Source organism: Mustela putorius, unplaced genomic scaffold, assembly GCF_011764305.1.
Source record: "Mustela putorius furo isolate JIRA1106 unplaced genomic scaffold, ASM1176430v1.1 tig00003962_pilon_pilon_pilon, whole genome shotgun sequence".
Lineage (NCBI taxonomy): Eukaryota > Metazoa > Chordata > Mammalia > Carnivora > Mustelidae > Mustela > Mustela putorius.
In genome coordinates, this window is record NW_025422106.1 from 4,259,913 (window position 1) to 4,279,460 (window position 19,548).

At 54.5% G+C, this 19,548-nt stretch overlaps 1 long non-coding RNA gene and 2 other non-coding genes across 3 annotated transcripts; all 3 read left to right on the forward strand.

The window, feature by feature from the left end:
- The first annotated feature begins 1,398 nt into the window (after positions 1-1,398).
- On the forward strand, positions 1,399-1,478 carry LOC123389244. Its single transcript, XR_006603836.1, has one exon. It is a non-coding gene; the product is annotated as a small nucleolar RNA U2-19 (small nucleolar RNA).
- Positions 1,479-1,670: 192 nt separating this feature from the next.
- Positions 1,671-1,740, forward strand: LOC123389241. The gene has a single exon (XR_006603833.1). It is a non-coding gene; the product is annotated as a small nucleolar RNA U2-30 (small nucleolar RNA).
- An 8,977-nt stretch (positions 1,741-10,717) lies between these two features.
- On the forward strand, positions 10,718-17,947 carry LOC101688604. Its single transcript, XR_200385.3, has 4 exons — positions 10,718-10,906; positions 11,456-11,551; positions 11,936-12,111; positions 12,796-17,947. It is a non-coding gene; the product is annotated as an uncharacterized LOC101688604 (long non-coding RNA).
- The last annotated feature ends 1,601 nt before the right edge of the window (positions 17,948-19,548 follow it).

Here is a 19,548-nt window from a genome sequence, read left to right on the forward strand (position 1 = left end):
TCCCTGCTGAGCTGAGAGCCCGATGCAGGGCTCGATCCCAGGACCCTGAGATCATGACCCAAGCAGAAGGCAGAGGCTTTAACCCACCCAGGGAGCCACCCAGGCACCCCTAAATAGTATCTTTTTTACTCACAACTTTAAAAATTATGTTCTATTGTCTTCTGGCTTGTGTAGTCTCTGACAATAAGGCTGTGATAATTTTATCTCTTTGTATGTAATGTCCTTTTTCTGCTCTAGTTTCTTTTAATATTTTCTCACTGTCACAGACTTTCAGCAACTTGATTATAACAGACCTCACTGTCATTTTGTGATGAGTGTTGAGATCCTTTGATTTCTGGGTTTCTAGTTTTTGTCAGATTTGGAAAATTTGGGGTCACTACTTTTTCACTTTCCCCTCTCTTTCAGGATTTCCACTAGGATGTTAGAGCACTTGATAGCCTCTCATAGGTCGCTGGTTCTCTTATGTTTTTGGTGTGCTTCTTTTTTTTCTCTTTGTGCTTCCTTTCAGAAACATTCTGCTGAAGGGGCACCTGGGTGGCTCAGTGGGTTAAAGCCTCTGCATTTGGCTCAGGTCATGATCCCAGGGTCTGGGATCGAACCCCACATCGGGCTCTCTGCTCAACAGGGAGCCTGCTTCCCTGTCTCTCTGCCTGCTTCTCTGCCTACTTGTGATCTCTGTCTGTAAATAAAATCTTTAAAAAAAAAAAAGAAAAGAAAAGAAACATTCTGCTATTATATCATAATACGGCTTTGAGTCTACTGATCTCTTCTTCTGCTATGTCTAATATGCTGTTAATCCCATCTATTCAAACTATATTCAAAACACATTTAGATCGTGTATGTTTCATCTCTTCAACTTGTCAGTCTTTGGGTCATTTCCTTAAAGTAATAATGTGCCTCTTAAGATTTATCTCTGTTTTTAATCTTTAGCAAGTTAACTACAGTGCGCCTGAGTAGGGTTTCTTTGTAATCATCCTATTTAGTTTGAGTCTTATGTCAAGTATAAAGTATTTTTGGCTAGTGTATTTTGGCCAGTAATATTATTTCTACCCCATTATTTCTCTCTTCTCCTTTTTGGAATCCAGAAACATATGTTAGAACTTCTGTTGTGTTGCATGTTACACTAACAGTATTTTCTGTGTCCTCCCATCTTTTTTTTTCTGTGGTGTGCTTCAGTCTAGGTATTTCCTACTGAACTCTCTTCCAGCTCACTAATTCTCTCTTCTGCTCCATCTATAACATTACAAGATTTGTGTAATAAGTTCTTAATTTTAGTTATTGTATTTTTTCCATTCTAGGATTCCATTTGATTCTTTATTGTTCATTAATCCCAATTCTTTTATGAAAGCCTACAACTTGTTATCTCTTTTATTACACAGTATTATCTTATTTTCAAACCGTGTCTTATGAAAATAGCCAAATTTGAGCGTCAGAAGACCTTACAGTCTACCTAATGCATGATCTCTGTAGTTCTGAGAAGCAAATATTTAAAGTAATTTAAAACAATAAGGCTTAGGTCTATGTGTGTGTGTGTGTGTATCTGTCTGTCTGTGGGTGCACACGCATGCACGTGTGTGTGTGTGTGTTTGTAAAGATGACAACAGATAACTGAGGACTTGTTGATGGATGAAAGAAAATGAGGGCGTGTATATAAAAGGCCAATCAGATCTGAACAATGATGAAAAGGTTTTACTACTGACCTTTATAACTATGTAGTTTTTTACATTTGATGTGAGCTCAGAATTGAAAAACAACAACAACAACAACAAACAATGTCCAATAACTCTAATATCTGGGTCTCCTTTGAGGTTGTATTTTCTATGATCTGTTTTTCTCTTAGGTTTCAGGAACTAGTCCCGTTTCTTCACATACATGATGATTAATTTTATTTAATTTGAAGCAATCTCAAACTTATAGAATGGTCCCTAATATAATACAAAAAACAATTTCACTAACTCATCTGGGAGTAAGTTGCCACCATCTCCCAAACACTTCAATGTATGATTCCTATGAAGAAGGACATCCTCCTGGATAACCACAATACCATCATCAAAGTCAGGAAATTAGCACTGGAACATTACTACCATCTAATCCACACCTCCCATTCATGTATCACCAGCGACCCCAATAATGTCCTTGTAGCAAAAGGATCCAGGACAGAATCATATGTTACACGTGGTTCTCAGATATCTCTAGTCTCCTCCAATATGGGATGGTGTTTCAGTCTCTTCTTAACTTTGAGGACACTCTTGTAGATTACAGGCCCGTTGTTTTGTTAGATGATCTCTTACCTTGGACTCGGTCTGGTGTTTCCTCATGATTAAATTCAGGTGGAGCATTTCATGTAAGAATGTCACAGAAATGATACTATGTCTCTCTCCTATTGCATCCTATTGGGTAGGGCATGATTGTCCCATCACTGTGATGTTCACTTTGACTACTTGATCAAGTTGGTGTCTGCCAGCCTTCTCCACTCTAAAGTTACCCTGTTCCCTGTATAATTGACACACATTTTGTAGGAAAGTACTTCGAGAATGTGTAAATATTACATTCCTCGACAGACTTTCCACGTATTCATTTATATATATCAGTATGGAATCGTGGATTTCTATTTTATTCAGTAAGTAAGAATCTATTAATATCATTAATGATTTTGATGCTCAGAAGAACCCCATCCAGCCAATGGAGGTCCTTTCCAGCTAGCTTCTGTACTCTTTTGACATGTCTCCATCATTCTTTGAGTACTTATTTTTGGAAGAGCTTTATTGAGCGTAATTCACATACCATACAATTCACCCATTTACAGTGTACAATTCAGTGGCTTTTAGTACATTCACAGATGGGTGCCGCCATCACCACAGTCAATTTTAGAAGAGTTTCAACGTCTCAAAAGGAAACCTTATAATCTTTAGCTATCTTCCTCATATCCCCCTGTCCCCACTTCGGCCCTAGGCAACCACTAATCTACTTTCTGTCTCTATACATCTCCCTGTTCTGGACTTTCATATGAATGGAATCAAATAATATGTGACATTTCTCACTTAGCATCATGTTTTCAAGGCTCATCCGAGGTGTACCGGGTATAATTATTTCATTCCTCTTTGTGGCTGAATAATACTCCATCCATTGTATGGAGAACATGTTTCGTTTGTTTTCATCAGTTGATGGGCATTTGAGAGTGGTTTCCACCTTTTGTCTATTAAGACCGATGTTGCTGTAAACATTCTTGCACAAGTTTTTGTGTGGACACGTGTTTTTATTTGTCTTGGGTATGCTCAGAAATGGAATTGCTGGGTCATATGGTAACTCTGTTTAATCATTTCTGAGTACTTCTTTATTTTCTGGCACAAGATGATTCAGGCTTGTCTTGTACTCTCTCTGCCCCATCCCTGTAATCAGCCATTTCCTGAAAGGAGTCCTGGTTTCTTCTGGTGGACAGTGGTAGTCAGAAATCAAGACTAGAGCATAGCATAACGTATAGAGCTGTCGAATCACTGTGTTATTGTGCACTGTGTTATTGAAACTAATGTTAACTTGGTGTATCAACTGTATTTTAACCAAAAAAAAAGGAAAGAAATCAAGACTTGGGGGCTAGCTATGCTTTTTATTATTAGGATGTCACTGCTCCCAAGCCCTCTCAGTGGGTAAAGCTAGGAAATGTATGCATATATATATAAATGTACATGCATTGACACAAACACACAACATAAACATATCATACACACTTACATCAACATTTATTTCTATACCTATTTACTTTGAAAATCATGAGTTCTCACCAATACCTCCAATTCCAAACCAACACTGTAGGGTTCATTATAGTTTTCTCCCTTCCCATACTTCTAACATCCTTTGCCAGCATTGGGAAACCTGGCTCACTCCCTCAATATATTTCCTTATTGGATTGGTTCCACTATGGGTAACCAATGGCCCATTGCCCCTGCTCCCTATGGGGACCCATCCTGTGCCCTCCTGGGCTCCAACACTTTACCCCAGGCCACCACCACCACTCTGTTCCCCACATGGATGGGCTCTTCACCTCAACAGGCTCTGATATTCCACACCTTTTGGATGCCCTGCCCTCTCCTTTTCAGGGATGCCCTTCTCATCCCCTGTAGAACCCCCTTCTCAACACTTGGCCACTACCTTTGTCAAATGCCCCTTCGGGGTCCAACCAATCTCCCTCATGGAGCTGGCCTGCACGCAGATATCTTCCTTCCTCCTTGGATGCCTTCTTCCTGCTTGAGTGCTGACATGTGGGTGAGGTTATCTGCTTGCACAATTGAGCTTTGACTCTCTTCTCTCTCTCTCTCTCTCTCTCTCTCTCTCCCCTGCCCCACTGCTGGTCCTGTTCTGGCTGTCCTCCCAAGCAAAGAAGCCCTCCTTACTTCACTTGAGCCCCCAAACCATTGCAGGACCACTGCGTTCCCCACCCCCAACCCCCAGGGTCATCTATCTTGACTTATCCAAAGGCTTCCGGACTGGACTGAATTTCTCTTGAAGGAAAGGGAACTGAAGGGAAGAGGGAAAGGAAGAGGAGGGCAAGGAGGAGGAGGAGAAGACAGCCGCCTGGCAATTTTTTATGGAAAGGCAGACTCTGTGTGGGACAGGTTGTCGAGGCTCTGGTTGATGCCATCTTCCTCCATGGAAAACTTCATTCCTTCTGAAGACAGAGTTCCTTCCAGGGTCCCAGAGTTAAGCCAGATTGGGGCAGGTTAAGGAATGAGCTCACTGGCTGCTGAGACAGCCCTTAGAAGAAGTGTGCTGGGAAGGGAGAACAGAGCCAGGAAGGCGATGTGGGGCTTCAGGGACTCAGGGAGGTGAGAGACTGTAGCCTGTGTCGGTGGGCAGATGGGAAGGAAACCCATCCAGTGGAGATGCAGGCAGCACCCCAAGAACTGGGGGTGGGGGGCGGGGGCAGGAGTGGGGGGGGGCGCCTGAGCCCAGGGAGGGGCCTGAGCCCTGGGAGACGGGCTTTGGCCAGGAGAGGGGACCACCTCATAGGGTGAGGAAAGGAAAGACTCAGGCCTGCCAGGTGTCCAGGACTTTGGCTGGGACCCTGCCTGCATCTCTGTTCATCTCTGTGCAGCGGCTGTTTCCTGGAGTGGCTGAGGTAAGCTCACTGCAGAGAAGGGTAAGGGGGGTAGGTGGAGAAGGTGGGCAAGGGAACAGGATATGCTGGTGGGGAGAGCTACTCAGTGAGGGCGGTGTCAGTGAGGGAGGGGAGCTTGGGGGCAGGAGGGAGCCCAATGAGGGGAAGAGACTGGGGGAGGTTATTAATTGGAAGGGGGCTGGGAGGTCCCATCTCTTTGTCTAGACGGGGAGCACCTGAGAGCAGCAACCATCCCTTCCCCTCTAATAATGATCCCCAAAGCAGAGCTTCAGAGACGAGGCCTCTTTTCTCATTCTTTTCCAGAAAGCCAGGGCGAGGGATGGGGGGAGCAGCTAGAGTGTGAGCCCCAGACTTTCTGCCTCGTGGTGGGTGTGGGGAAGTGAGGGTTCCCCCCAACCTCTCCTCTCCCCTCCTCAGTTAGGCCTTTGGCCCCAGGCATCCTGGAGCAGGCCTGTGTCCTGGGTGGGGGAATAGGAGTGGGGGTAGGGAATGGGTTGGGGGCTTCTGTCCGCTTCCTTCCATTCCCCATGGGTCAGGCAGGGGGACCAGGCTGGATTTGTTTCCCATTTTGCTCTTGGCTCTTCTGGTGGAAAAATCGAAGCGCTCCCCTTGGTACAGCTGAGGCGGAGAGGAGAAGGCTTGAGCGTGGCTGGGAGGCTGGCCTGGCAGGGAAGTTGAGGGGCAGGCGGGGCCTGGCTGGGAGAGACTGCCCCCCACCCCCCCCCAGCCCCGCCTTCTCAGCCCCCTCATTCTACGTGGCTCTCGAGGCCCAGGCTTCAGTCCTCAGAGGCTGAGGTGGAGGGGGCGGGGCCTGGGAGGAGGCCAGCGCTGGCCTGGGTTCAGACTCAGGCCCATAGCACCCTCTCCCCAGGCTTATGGCCAAAACAGCCTCCAAACGGTGCCTTAAAGTCCCCTTGGGGTCCTAGAAGGAACCACTGGGAAGCTGCAGCGAGAGGGTGCCTGGTCAGGGCGGTCCAGGGCTTTGTCCTAAGGAGGAGGCAAGCTGTGTGCTCAGAGGGTCCCCCAGGCAGCTCCTGGGTATTTCTGGACACCTGGAAGCCTTTCTGTCCATGATCCACGTCACACTCACCATGACCCCAATCCGCTTTAGCCGTCCCCATTTCATAGGGGAGGAAACGGAGGCTCTAAGAAGTCAAAGTTTGCAGAGCCTCAAAGTGGCAGAGTCAGGATTTGTGTCTGGCTCATTGGATGCTGTTCTTTTCCCAGCACTGGAAATCCTGGAAAGCTTTCCTGCCCGGGGCCCAGAGCCCCCTGAACAGTACTTGGTGGGCTGCCCTGTCGGGGAGCGAACCTGCGGGAAGCCACGAGGTGCTTTTGGCCGTGGCGCCCCCCCCCCCCCCTCCGCACAGCCCCGTCTCTCCCACTGATCCCAGCACCTTGTCTGGCAGAGAGGAGCCCGGGGAGATCTCCCACCCTCTTCCCGTCAATCTAACGCCACCCCCACTCCCCACTCCATTTTTCCAGCCACCCCAGTCCCTGACCCAGGCCCCCTCTCCAGCCTGATGGAAAGAGGAGCCCAGAGAGGAGCCCAACCACTTTCCCTCTGGAATCTGCTGCCTCGGCTTTCGGATGGAGAAACCATCTGGAGTGTATTACGGGCGGTAGAGAAAGCCGAGAGCAGGAAAATGTGAGTTGGCCCCCGAGGCTCCCGTCTACAGGAAGAAGGGGCTCAGTGCTCTTCAGAGGACGGGCCAGCAGCTTCCCCCATTTCCCAGTGCCTGGAGGGGGGGGGCACATAAGAGATGTGCCTGGGAGAAGATGCCCTGCGGAAGACAGTGCCCAGGCCTCTAGACACGAACCTGCTTGTCTTACCTACCCTCCCATTTCACAGAAAAACACAGGCCCAGAGAGGGATAGTAACTTCCCCAGGATCACACAGCAAATTATGAGGACCAAGATGGGAGAGAGAGCCCTTCCACATACATTTACGTGTCAACGGACTGGACATCCCCAGAGTGGGGGGGGGGGGATTTGGAACAAGGGGGCAGGCTAGAGGCTGGAGGCTTTTTCTCTCCTTCACTTCAAATGAGTGAATCGAAGGGGCAAAGGGCAATGAAAACAGGAAGGAATATCCTTCACTCTTTCTGGGTCTCCATTCCTTGCCTCCCAGCCCGACTCCTGTCCCACTTGCCGCCCTCCCCTGTGCCTGGTTGGTCCCGGGGTGAGGGCCATCTAGGCTCTTCTTCAGGGCCCCAGGAGCCCCTCCCCTACGTGGGGCCCCAGCTCCAGACGTGGCAGGGCCGGCAGGAGTGAGGTTTCTCTGCTCCCTCCCAAGTGCTGTGCTGGCGGCTCCCGAAATAAAAATCAAATGTGGGCTTGGCAGAGGGAGCGGGGTGGGAGAGCAGCCGGCGAGCGGCGGCAGCGCCGGGCTTCATTCTTTCCATCGTAACTTCACCTCCTAACCTCTGGCATTTTAATTATTCTCCTACCCGGTTGATTCTGCGGGGGCCAGCGGGTGAGCTCACCCTTTCCTCTAGTCGGCAAGGGGGCGGCCGCTGCCTGGACCCCCAGCCCCCAGCCTGCTCCCCGGAAGCTGGGGGTGGCGGTTGCAGGCCAGAGGCATAGGCCTAGATGCTCCCTTCTGCTTCTGCCCGTCCCAGAGGGAGGCCTGGAGAGGGCCAGTCTCCCAGACCTCCAGCCTGGCACCTAAGGTTCCCAGGGTGAATCACTGGGTCCTCACACCCACTGCTCCATGGAATGCAGGCCACTGTCTTCAGCCAACGCGTGACCGGCCCACCGTCTGTTCTGTGGACGCTGCAGACATGCTCTGTGCAAGCCAAGCGGGGCTGAAGACCTGGGCCCGAGCTCCTGGTCTGCACTCATGCCAAACCCACGAAAAGGGCAAGACCAAGTCAGTCCTGGTCATTTGCTTCATTTCCCCAGAGTGTCCATTTTTTTTCCCCCAGTAGTCAGTGATTTAAAGCATTATTTTCATATTAAAACATGCAAGGACATAGTAGCGGGTAGGGAGTAAAACGGACTATGAATTTTTCTTTTCCAAGTTCTCAGAAAAGATCTCCACTTGGCACTGTCCATAGACGCCAGGGAACAGCATTGTCCCCCCTGGAACTGGCCACAAAGAAGGAGGAGACCATGGGCGAATCTGTGTGTAGCCAGTTTGTTCGGACCCCAGGCTGGTACTGACACAGCTGCTGGGTCAGGGTGGACAGCCTTAGCCCATCCTGGGAGGCAGAGGCCAGGGCCGGAGCCGGCTACTGAGTCTTGTGTCTCCAGAGGAGGTCTGTTTCCATAGGACAAGCAGCACGGGCCCACAATGGGCCAACAATGTCGAGGGCCACAGAGGTGAAGCAGGCTGAGGCCGGAGAAAGGACACATGGTCTAGGGACCAAGAAGCCTTTGCCTTTTTCTGACCCTTGGTCATGCCTCTCCTTGACTCTCTGTTCCCAGATCCCCTACCCTCTCCATCCCCTCGTGTCCCCCACGCTTCAATGCCCCTCACTCCTCCTCAGGTGCCCTCTCCAACTTCACTCCTTCTCTCTGACCCAAGGCTCCACCTCTTTCTAAGAGGAACTCCATGTCCCCCTCCCCCATCTGGGTCCTGGCTGCCATCTCTAGCCCCTGAAATCACCCACCTCCACCACTTCCAACACCAACAACATTGTCCACCATCCCACACGCCTCTCACCAGAGAATCACCCAGATCCCGAAGCTGGGCTGGAGAAGAGCACACAGCCCACCTCTGGCCTCCCGGGGGACTCATGGTCTCCTAGATTAAATCCTGGTGGGCTGCCAGGCTCCCGGACAGCTCCATGCCAGCCTAGCCCCCAGGCTTTCTCCTAAAGGAGAAAGAAGCAATGTCCCCAGCATTGAGAGGAGAGGCGCAGAGGCCCAGAGGCCAAGAGAGCCCAGAGGCTATGGGGGTTTGGATCCCAAAGAGGGTTCCTAACAGACTTCACCAAAAAGGTGACCGACTCTACCCAGGGCTTGAAAGGACTAGCAGGATTTGGTCCAAGTGGCCATGGCAGCAAAAGGAACCACAGGAGGAGGGGAGGGTGAGAAAGAAAGGGTGTGTCCGTGGAAAGGTGCCTACATCTGCACGGCAGCCCGTAGCTCAGGGTGGCTGCTGGTCCCAAAGAGGAGGCAGGTGAAAGGGCCAGAGCACGGGGGTGTGGGGTGCCAAGGGAGACCCCAGACCATGTCCACAGGTGTCTCTTGACCTGGGGCTCTCCGACCTGGTGCTGTTTCTTGTTCATCCACCCATCCATCCATCCATCCATCCATCCATCCATCCATCCGGGAAATATTTATTGAGCTCCTACTATGTGCTAGGCAAGTGCTGGAGGGGCCAGATTAAAGTTCCTGCTGTCCCAGAGTTTAAGTTCTAGGATGAGACACAGACTCTGAAGCTGTCAACAAACCCAGACTAAAAATGAAGATCATGATAGGGGTTGTGAAGAAAATAATGACCAGCCACTGAACGGAGCCTGTAACCCAGGGCTCCTTGTGGGCAGAGCCGGTCTCCTCCATCAGATTAGGAGCCCCGCCCCTCTGAGGAACGACAGGAAGGGAGCATCCAGGAGCGGGAGCTGAGCTGTTAGAGAGCTCCCAGGAACGGCTGCTTCCTCAGCCTGGCTCAGGAGCCTCCTCCAGCAGGGCCCTCTCCAGCTCAGGCTTACATGCTGGCTGACCCGGCTGACCGCTGCCCCCCACCCCCACAGCCACCACTGCTGTCTTCAGTAGCAGCGGCAGCGGAGGCGGCGGCTCCTCTCTCGGCTCTTGGTGAGACCTGTAAGTGGGAGCCCTGGCTAGCAGGTGCAGCGGGTTTAAGGGAGGGCTCGTCAAATGGACCCAGCGTCCGAGGGGGGTGGCAGTCTTGGAGAGGGACCCCCCCTTCCCAGACAGGCCTGAGGGGGAAAGCTGCTCTCCCTCCCTCCTCTCTAACCCCCACCCCATTAAACCCTTAAATTAACCTCAGCCCCACCCGAGCTGAAGAGAGTGCCCCAAAATAAATCTTAAATTACATGCTGCCTGGGGGCAACCACAACTCTCCTTCTTCCCTCTGCAGCAAGTAGTTCCACCCCGCCCAATGCTGGGGGGCCTCCCCCCAAGATGACTATTTATACAGCTCCCCTCTTTGCTGTCTGGCCCTGCTGTCCTTGGGTGGGTGAGGCCCAAGCAGGCTACACAGCTCTCCCAGGAGGCTCAAGTGTGTGGGGGAAGCTGTGAGGTTCCCCAGGGTCTGACCGGCATGGGGATCTCATTTATAGTCCTGTCGGGATATTTTGGGGGTGCTGCTAACAATTACACCCTGGCAAGGGCACAGATCTGGATCTTGGGCACACTGGGCATCTGGTCACCCAGGAATGGGGCCCAAACTGCTCTCTCCCTGAATGCAGGTTTCTCAGGAATGAGAGAGAGAGAGAAAGAGGTGCCTTCGCCCCCTAGTTGCCAAGCAAGCAGTTCAGAAGATGGGCAGCCCCTCCTGCCCCCCAACCTGGCAAGGGCAAGACTGCTCTCGTTCCAAGGGCCCCAGGCACAGGGAGATTCCGGGGGGTGGGAGGGGCAGAGGTTGAGCAAAAATAGTGGAAAGCTGGATGTGGTTATTTTGAGACCACAGGCCCAGGCCAAGGACCTCTCTGGAAAAGCCACCTTCCGTTCTGGGATCCCAGTTCCGGACTGGAGCTGCTCCCCTCGAGTATAGCGAAGGGAGGGAAAAGTCAAGAGAGAAGGAACTCGAGAAGACAGTGGGAGAGAGACGTGCGCACACAGAGGAACAGAATGAAGGAAAGACACAGACCCAGAAACACCGAGGTGTGTGACAACACAAAGCCCGGGAAGACAGGGCTGGCCCTGGCCTGGCAGCACCTGGCATCTTCTGTGTGGCACTTGTGGGCCCAGACGCCTGCCTGTCCCCTGGCCCCTGGCCCCTCTGCCCTTCTCTCCAGGAAGGTGGGTAAAGGGCCTCCAGGTCGCCCCAGGAGGGAGACTGTCCCACTGCTGCTCCCCGCTGCTCCACCCCTGCCCTGGACCCCCTCCCCTCCACCCACACTGCCTGCCCCTCAGGGGCTTCTCCTGCCTCTCCAATGCCCTGCAGAGGGGAGCAGAAGTGAGTTCAGGAGGTGGACATGTATATAAGGGCCCCCTCCCACCACGGACTGAGCCCCAGAGGAGGGGAGAGGATGCTGAAGAAAGTGGGGAGGCCAGGAGAACCCGCCCCCAAGGAGCTGGCTCACAGACCTGAGTACCGGGAGGAGAGAGTGAGATGGCCCTGGGGATGGGGAGGTAGGTGTGGTACTGTCACGTCTGGAGGACCAGGTACACATCCAAGTTCATAGCTCATGTGTGTGATTTAGGGGACAGGGCTTATCCACGGACTGAGGAGAGAGCAAACAGGACAGCACAAGAGGAGCACGCCAGGGGGCCACCACTAAGGAGATATTTGCATTCACAAATAAAGTAGGTGCCAAGAACTGTGCCAAGATCCCAGGCTAGCGGGTTGGGCGGCGGGGGGGGGGGGCGTAGCAAGGGGAAGGGAATAGAAGATTCCACCAGTGCTGCCTGGGAGGGGTGGGGGGGCACCAGTTACAAGAGCCCCCTCCCCCCCACTTAGAGGTGGTAACATGTCATCTCCCTATTAACTTGATTATCCGGCTGCATACCAGGTCCCCATAACCCCTAGCTGCCCAGAAAACCCTGTTTATGGGGCCTGGGGCATCGGACCTGCCACTCAGCAGGAGGAGGCCACCCAAACCACAGCAGAGCCTAGAGCAGAGAGGCGGTGCCCAGCGCGGCGGGCACCGGCGCAGACACTTAGTACCCTGTTTACGTTGGCATGGGCAGCTGGCACAGGTGGGGCTCTCCAGGGAGCGGCCAGAGACACAGCCAGCGGACCCACCTGGAGGCCAGAAAGGAAGCCAGGACTGCGGAGCTGGCGGAGGGATGCAGGGAGAGGCTTCCAGCACAGCTGCAAACCTGGTCCTCGCACAGCAGCCCACCGGGCACTAGCCCCCCCAAAGGTCAGGGGCTTCTCTGCTCGGCTGCGAGAAATGATCTCACAGGCCAGGTGGGGCCCAGGCAGTGGGGAGGCTGGAAGAGGTGGAGGAAGCCCCAGGGCTTTGGAGTCCCACTCTGGTATGCCGGGACACCTCTTGACTCTCCAGCTCCTAGGGACTGACCCACCACACCCAAAGGCACAGGGAGCATCACTTAAGCACACACGTCCCCAGCCCCCCACCCCTCCAATCCCCACACAGACACTATCTCCGTGTTCTTTCTTCATCGTACAGACCACAGAGACAGAGCCCCGCAGCCCACCGCAGCCAGCATGCACAGTCTTCTAATACTCAGCCCACAAATCAGCTTATAGTTGTCAGATGTGCTGCTTATCCCATACCCCGTACCCCCTAACCCCTACCGCACCCAAAACTACACTCCAGCAGCAAGGTCATGCTCGCACACATACATATACACACCTTCTTCCTAGCACCACACCCCCAAAGGAGCCAAGAGGAGTCTAAATTTCATTATGAGCTTCCCCCCATCTGTATCCTCCCTCCCAACTCCTCTACCCACCCCCCTCCCCACTCACTGCGGCCCCCCTCCCCAACCTTCTGACTCTGTCTCTTGATCTCTGGGCGACCTCCTAGGTAGTGGACCGGGCCCTGGAGCCTCACACTCTCCTCTCCCCCATCTGCACACAGGTTGCACATCTGGGCAGCTCCCGGCAGCTCCACCAGCCCAGTCTGGGGGCTCTAGAGGAAGGGGAGCAACAGCTGGCAGTTGCTGGAGGGGCCTCACTTCCCCCTGCTTGTCATCCCCCCGCACCACCCTGTATGGACCGCCCACCCCTTCCCACTCTGGGCTGAGTCATCCCCACATCTGGAGTCTCAGCACATCTGGAAGGGCCGAAGCCTGTGCAGCCAGCTCCACGTGGATACCCCTCCCCCAAACTGCATTTCACTCCCACCCTTCATAGGAGCTGGGGTCTGGCCCCCTCCACCGCCAACCTCACCCCACCCCCGCCCCCGCCCGCCCAGGGCCAGGGCCGGATTTCCTAGCAGGCAGGAAAGCAGCCCAGTGCCCGTCTCTGCAATGGGGACATCCACTGACCACCAGCGGTCTCACAGGTGGCAGCCACCTTGGCCTGTTGGTGCCCGCCGCAGCGGGCGGGCAGGATGGCACTGGCCTTGGGGGAGGCCAGGTCCTAGGCGCGGGTGTGGGGGGCGGGGGACGCAGGCAAGCCAGGCTGTGAGGAGGCAGTGGTTTGGCCCAGCAGGCAAAGGCAGTTTATCCTGGCCCCGGGCCCTGAAGCCAAACATCCTTCACTAACCTCGCAGACACATCAAAGCCGGCCAGGAAGGGGCCCTTCTGTAGAGGAAACCTGCAGTCCTAGCGGCCTGACAGCCTGGCTCCGGGCAGAGGACCACCCTGTCCCACTCAGCGGCCCAGGCTCCGCTGGGGCACCGCTTGCTGGGAGATTCGATCACCCCCCCCCCAACCAGGGCTGCAGACTGGCTGGAGACTGGACCCCGGGGAGGATGACACCAGGGGCACCAGGGCTTAGCGTCCGCCCCCAGAACAGGGCTCCTGCCCAGACTTGCCCCTTCCCATCCTGCAGGCAGGACAGGCCGAGGGGCTCACTGGGTGCCACAGCCTGGAGGAGGCCCACTGTCTGGATCCTTACTTAATCCCCCCGGCTCCCTGTTTTGGGGAAAGGACCTCTCCACGTGGATGAGAGAGGATGGAGAGGAAAGGGGGCTTCAGCGCTGGGAGAAGAAGGAAAACAGCAGCCCAAGAGGAGTGGGAAGATGAGAACTGGGCTGCGAGCCACGGGGCCTCTCTCCAGGGATGGCAGGGGCCTGAGGCGGAAGAGGGGCTGGGAGGTGCTAACAAGGGAGGGAGGAGGTGCTAACAGGGCCACTGGGGTGAGGGGGATCCTGGAGGCTGCCCTCTGACGGCTGGCCTGGTGATAAGGGGGGCCAGGACGGTGGGTTGGAGCACCGCATCGGCCGAGGAGGTGGGCATACACACGTGCACATGTGTATACACACAAGCAGACATGCTACATGCGTCCACACATGGGTACGTGCGCACAGCTGGGGCCAAGTCCGTCCTGGGCCAGGGGCCAGATGATGTGTCTGCTGAGAGGAGCTCTGGGTTGCCGGAAGAATGTGATCTCAGCCCACCTCACTGCTCCCGCCCCTCTGCTCGCCCTCATTCCTTGCCTGACCCCCACCAGGTCCTTAAGAAGTGATCCGCTTCAGGGGTGTCTCAAGGTATGCCTTCTCTGCACTGTAGTCTAAGCCCCCAGACCCATTCGGGGCCCTCGCATCCATGGGCCCAGCCCGAGGAGGGGTTCCTCTTTCCCCGGGGGCCGCCAGAACTCCCTGCTTCTTTGGGACTGGGAAGTTCTTCTGAAGTCTGACTCCAGGCCGCGGTAACATCAGGATCTGACACAAAGGCACCCAGAAGCGGGATGCAGGAGGGTCCTCTTTCAAGGGACCAACTAGAACAAAGCTAGAAAGTGGGGGACCCTAGGGAATTCCCAATTCATTTTTTTCTCTTTGGCTACAGGGTTCTATCTAAAACAGTCAACAAAGGCTAGGGGTGGGAGTGGGGCCAAAGGGGGAGAAAGAGCCCCAAAGAGAGGGAGGGGACCAGGGCTGGCGGGGTCCTGGAGTGGGGGAGTGGGGGCGTGGTGTCTCAAGACCTTTAACTTGGTCTGGCCTGAGCCCCTCCTACCTGGGTCTCAGTGGCTCTGCTCCAGAGGCCATCCTGTCAGCCACAGGACATTAGCTCACCACCCCCAGCCCGCCCCCACCTCCACCCCACCTGTTAGAGGTGTTTCTCTCTCTCTCCACCCCTGGTCGTGCCCGGGAAACCTACACTTTGGAAGGATAATGGCTCCGAAATGCTGTTTTTTGTCTCTGCTAAGCCTCTGGGAAGGTGAGTGTTAGCGGTGCCCCTCCAGAGGCTTGCTGGTTAGGATAATAAGCTCCCCCGCAGCGTTCATTGTCAGGTGGCCCTCCACCCTTCACCCTGCTGACCCACAGGTTGGTGGCTCAGACTGGGGATCAGCTCTAGAAGTCACCTCCCCACCCTGTGCCCATCACCCCAAGAATGAGTGAGAGACTTGTGGGCTTCAGTTTCCGAAGTAATGCTGGGAAGGAGTCTCAGATCCTGGTCCCATGGCCAAGAATTCCTGTTGGCAGCCCAGCACACATCCAGCCTCCTCCTGGAAGGTGGTCAGGGAACCAAGCATCCCTAGCACCTCACTCCATGGGATTTCCTCCTTCCCTAGGGAGCCATCTTACTCACTTAGAGGGTATGTGTCCTCTTGGGGGGGGGGGGGCGAGAAGCAGAAGACATGGATCCCCCCCCCACACCCCGAACACAGCTGGTGGAGATGAGAAGCCCAGAGAGCCTGGGACAACCCTCTCCCCAAAATCAGAGCACCCTCCCAAAAGGATTTTGGGAATTCATTCCCTATCCCCTCAGAGAATTCTGGCCCCTGACCCTGGGAGGCCCCCCAACCAGTTTCAATTCAGTGACAACGGAGCCAGTGTTTACTTGGAACAAAGCATCATGGGGAAATGAGAAATGAATCAGAACTGGGCCAACCCCCACAGTCTGGTGGGAACATTAGAACATGTATAAGTATCTTCTAGGGAGAATGGCCCCGGGCCAGCAGAGAGGCCCAGAGAGAAGGCCTGGGTGTGAAGATGGAGTCCTGGAAGGCTTTCTGGAGGAGCTGGTATTTGAGCTGAGCCTTGAAGAATGTGTAAGAAATTCTCAGGTTTCAGGGAGGGGTCTGGGGACCCAGGTGGGGAGAACTGCCCACACAGAGGGAAGAAGGAAAAAAGGGGGGTCGCACAGGTCCCCGGGGTGGCTGGAGAACACAGAGGACACAGAGAGCACCCGTTGCAAAGGCTGGTGGCAGGGGCAAGGGAAGTCACTGCACATGAAGGCGGTGACAGGGGAGACACCTGTGATAAGCACGGGCATAGTCCCCCTGGGCTCTCAGCCTGAGGGAGAGGTGGGCCCCCACTAGGAGGCCAACCCAGGTAGTGCTCAGCCGGCTGTGGAGGAGCAGAAGTGGGGGAGCAGAAAGAATTCCTCAAATCTCTGCTCCCAGCACTAGCACCACAACCAGTCCTGCATGGCTCTCTAGAAAGGACGGTTAGCAACACCAGGTCACTCTCTGAGGGAGGTCCCAGGCCCTGCCCTCTCTCATCTGGCTCTTGGGTGGGGCCTGGACTCACTTGATGCCTGGCCCAGGGGACTGGACGCAGCAGCACCTCCCTGGGCCTCCACGTGATATGGGGAGAAGGAGCTTTGGGCTCCGTTCCCCTGCCAGGAGTTAAACATTTATTGCTTGTGATGACTAAGCGAACATTTATTTACCATTTATTATTTATTTATTTAATATACCATTTATTTATGCCAACACTGAGCAGTTTGTGTCATCCTCACGATGACCCCCTGTGACAAAGCGGGTAGTGTCCCCCCCCATTCCCCTCCACAGAGAGTCTAAGGCGCAAAGAGAGGGTGAGCTTCTTGACTAAGGTCACACATCATGACGCAGTCACGGACACACTTACCCACACAGTAGTGTCCCTCCCCACAGACAGAGCTGGGCTGGAGCAGAACAGCGGTCTGCAGACTTTGAAAAGAAAGATCCAGCCCTTCAGCCATGAGTCATTATGGGGATCAGTGTCCACCACAGTACAGGGGAGGGGCCGAGAGGCACAGAACTCAGCCTGGTTCTTCCCCCTCTCTCGGGACTGGGCAAGACCTCCCACCCCAGCGCCCCCATGAGGAGTTCCTCCCTCCACAGCAGCAACCCCGCAGTTCCTCCGAGGTGGCCTGCGGGTGTGGGGTCTTGAGACCTGCGTGGTTCGGGTCCTGATTCAGCCCCAGGCTCCTGAGTAACTTGGCCTTCCCACCCCTCCAGGCCCCAGTTGGCTTCTCTGAGAAGGGACCAAGTGGGCCAGCTGACCTCCAGGACGCTTGCAGCTGGGCCCTTGTGGCATGCAGACAATCGGCTCGTTCTTCAGTGACTGGGCCGGGGAGGCAGCTAGCGAGAATGAAGACATTCTGACTTCTTTGCTGCTCTTGGGAAACTCCTGATGGAATTTGGCTTGGAATCCAGAGGGACCCACTGACTGCCTGAGGCCTCCAGGCCTCCCCTCCCGCATGCCTAAGCACACACGTGCACGCAAACACACACTTCCCGCCCGCGGCCAGATGAGGTATCGAACAGAAGATGATGTCCCTGTGCAGGACCTTCCTGCTCCTCGCCAAGAACGGCCCCTGCCTCCTCCGTCTGGGGCCTTGTGGTGTCCCCGCACCCCAATCTCATCCATCAAGAATGCTGGGGCCCCGGCATGTTGACAGTGAGGTTTGGTGTTCTTGGCCTGACTGAGCTGGGACCACCCCCCTCCGGGTCCCCACCCTGTCCCCAGCTGCAGGAAGGTGCAGAGAAAGGCAGGTTGGTGTCATGAAAAAAACTGGGGACCAAGAAGCAGGTGCCAGAGGCCCTCTGGATTCTGCCCCACAGGCCTCTCTTTCCCACTGGGGAGGGGGTGTGTGGGACAGGGGTTCTCAAGTGTCTGTGCCTATGACATTTTAGGAACATGGGTAACAAAAATACAGGACACCTAGTCACATTTAAATTCCAGATAAGCAGCACATACATTTTAGTGTAAGTATGTTCCAGATAGTGCACGGGAATACTTAGTATATTCGTACTAAAAAATTTTTCAGTTTAGGGGCACCTGGGTGGCTCGGTGGGTTAAAGCCTCTGCCTTCGGCTCAGGTCATGATCCCAGGGTCCTGGGATCGAGCCCCGCATGGGACTCTTTGCTCAGCGGGGAGCCTGCTTCCTCCTCTCTCTGCCTCCTTGTGATCTCTGTCTGTCAAATAAATAAATAAATAAATAAATAAAATCTTTAAAAAAATTTTTTTTCAGTTATCTGAAACTCTCATCTAACTGGGCATCCTGTGTTTTGTCTGGCAATGCCAGCCTCCTGCCCTCTGGCTGCCGCTCATGGCACTGGTCCCTTCACCTCCTCAGTCCTCGCAGTCTTCCACATCCACTCCCCCAAAGTCCTCCATCCCCTTCTCAGCTCCATCATTGCACTCCCCATGATAGCCTCTTGCCTGGAGCTCATCCATCTTCATCTCCCCTAAAGGCCATGCCTCTGTGGGACTCCAGGTCTGGACAGAGTGGTAGGGGATCCCAGCCAGGGGTGTTGGTGCTACAGGGCAGGGGCAGGGGGGAGAGAGGGTCAGGAGGAAAGCCCGGGTTAGCAGCAACTTCACTAAGGAGACAGCAGTGTGGTTGTTGCTAGGAGAAGGTTCCAGGACTTGATGGATTAGGCCCCCTCCTTGGTAAAAGGGCTAGCGGGGGCCAGGGCCAACTGCATGGGTAGGAGGGAAGAGATGCCCCTGGCCATGACCTTCGCCAAACTTAGAGTCACCAGGAACTGGAAATAGAGGACATTTTGTGGGGCCAGACACTGATTTCACTTGGATCAGGACACTGGAAGATTCTGTCCTTAGGGGCAAAAAAAAAAAAAAAAAAAAAAAAAAAAAAAAAAGGCCAACAGATAATGAGAAACAGAGAAAGGGAAAGAGGGACAGAGAGAGAGACTAGGGAGCGGTGAGAAATACAGTCGGGGAGACACAGGACCAAATCAGAGACAAAGGAAATAGAAACACACAGAGAGAGAAACAGACTCCAAGGGAGACAGTGATTCACAGAGATGGGAAAACAAGCCAACACGCAGAGATGGAGAGGAACCGCTCCGAGACAGCGATGGGGGAGAACAAACAGGAGGACGGACCCGGAGGAATGGGGAGAGACAAGGAGAAGTTACAGAAGACGGGCGGAGATGAGAACAGAGGCAAAAAGAAAGCGGTGAGAGAAAAAGGAAAAATAAAAGACATTAGAGGAGGAAGCCTGACCATCCCTACTAAGTTGGGGATCTTTTTCAGTGGCAAAGTCAGATTTGAGACGCGGTAGGGGAATGCCTAAAAAGCTCTTCCTGCCGGGAGCCCTTCCTCCCCCGGCCTGGGAACAGCACCCCCATCCACCATCTCCACTGCGCCCCCTCCCCAGGGGTCCGGGCCGCATCTCTCCTGCTCCGGCACGGGGTCCACACATCTCCTCCGTGTTTGGACATCTGGATCTCACCCCGCGCCTATGACCCCCGAGGCGGCCTTCCACTCCGCCCACCAGTCAGCTCCCCTTGGGCGGGTGCTCAGGGAAACCCTAACTCGGGACCCAGCTTAGCGCAGCCCAGCTCCGTGGGAATCCGGCGTTGGGCGATGCTGCCACCTGCCGGCGGGACCCGGGAAGCACAGCGCGCCTTGGAAGGCTGGGGCGCGGCCGCTGAGGGTGGGAATCCCGCTCTCCCAGCCGGGACCGCCTCCGCGGGGTCTTTCCAGGA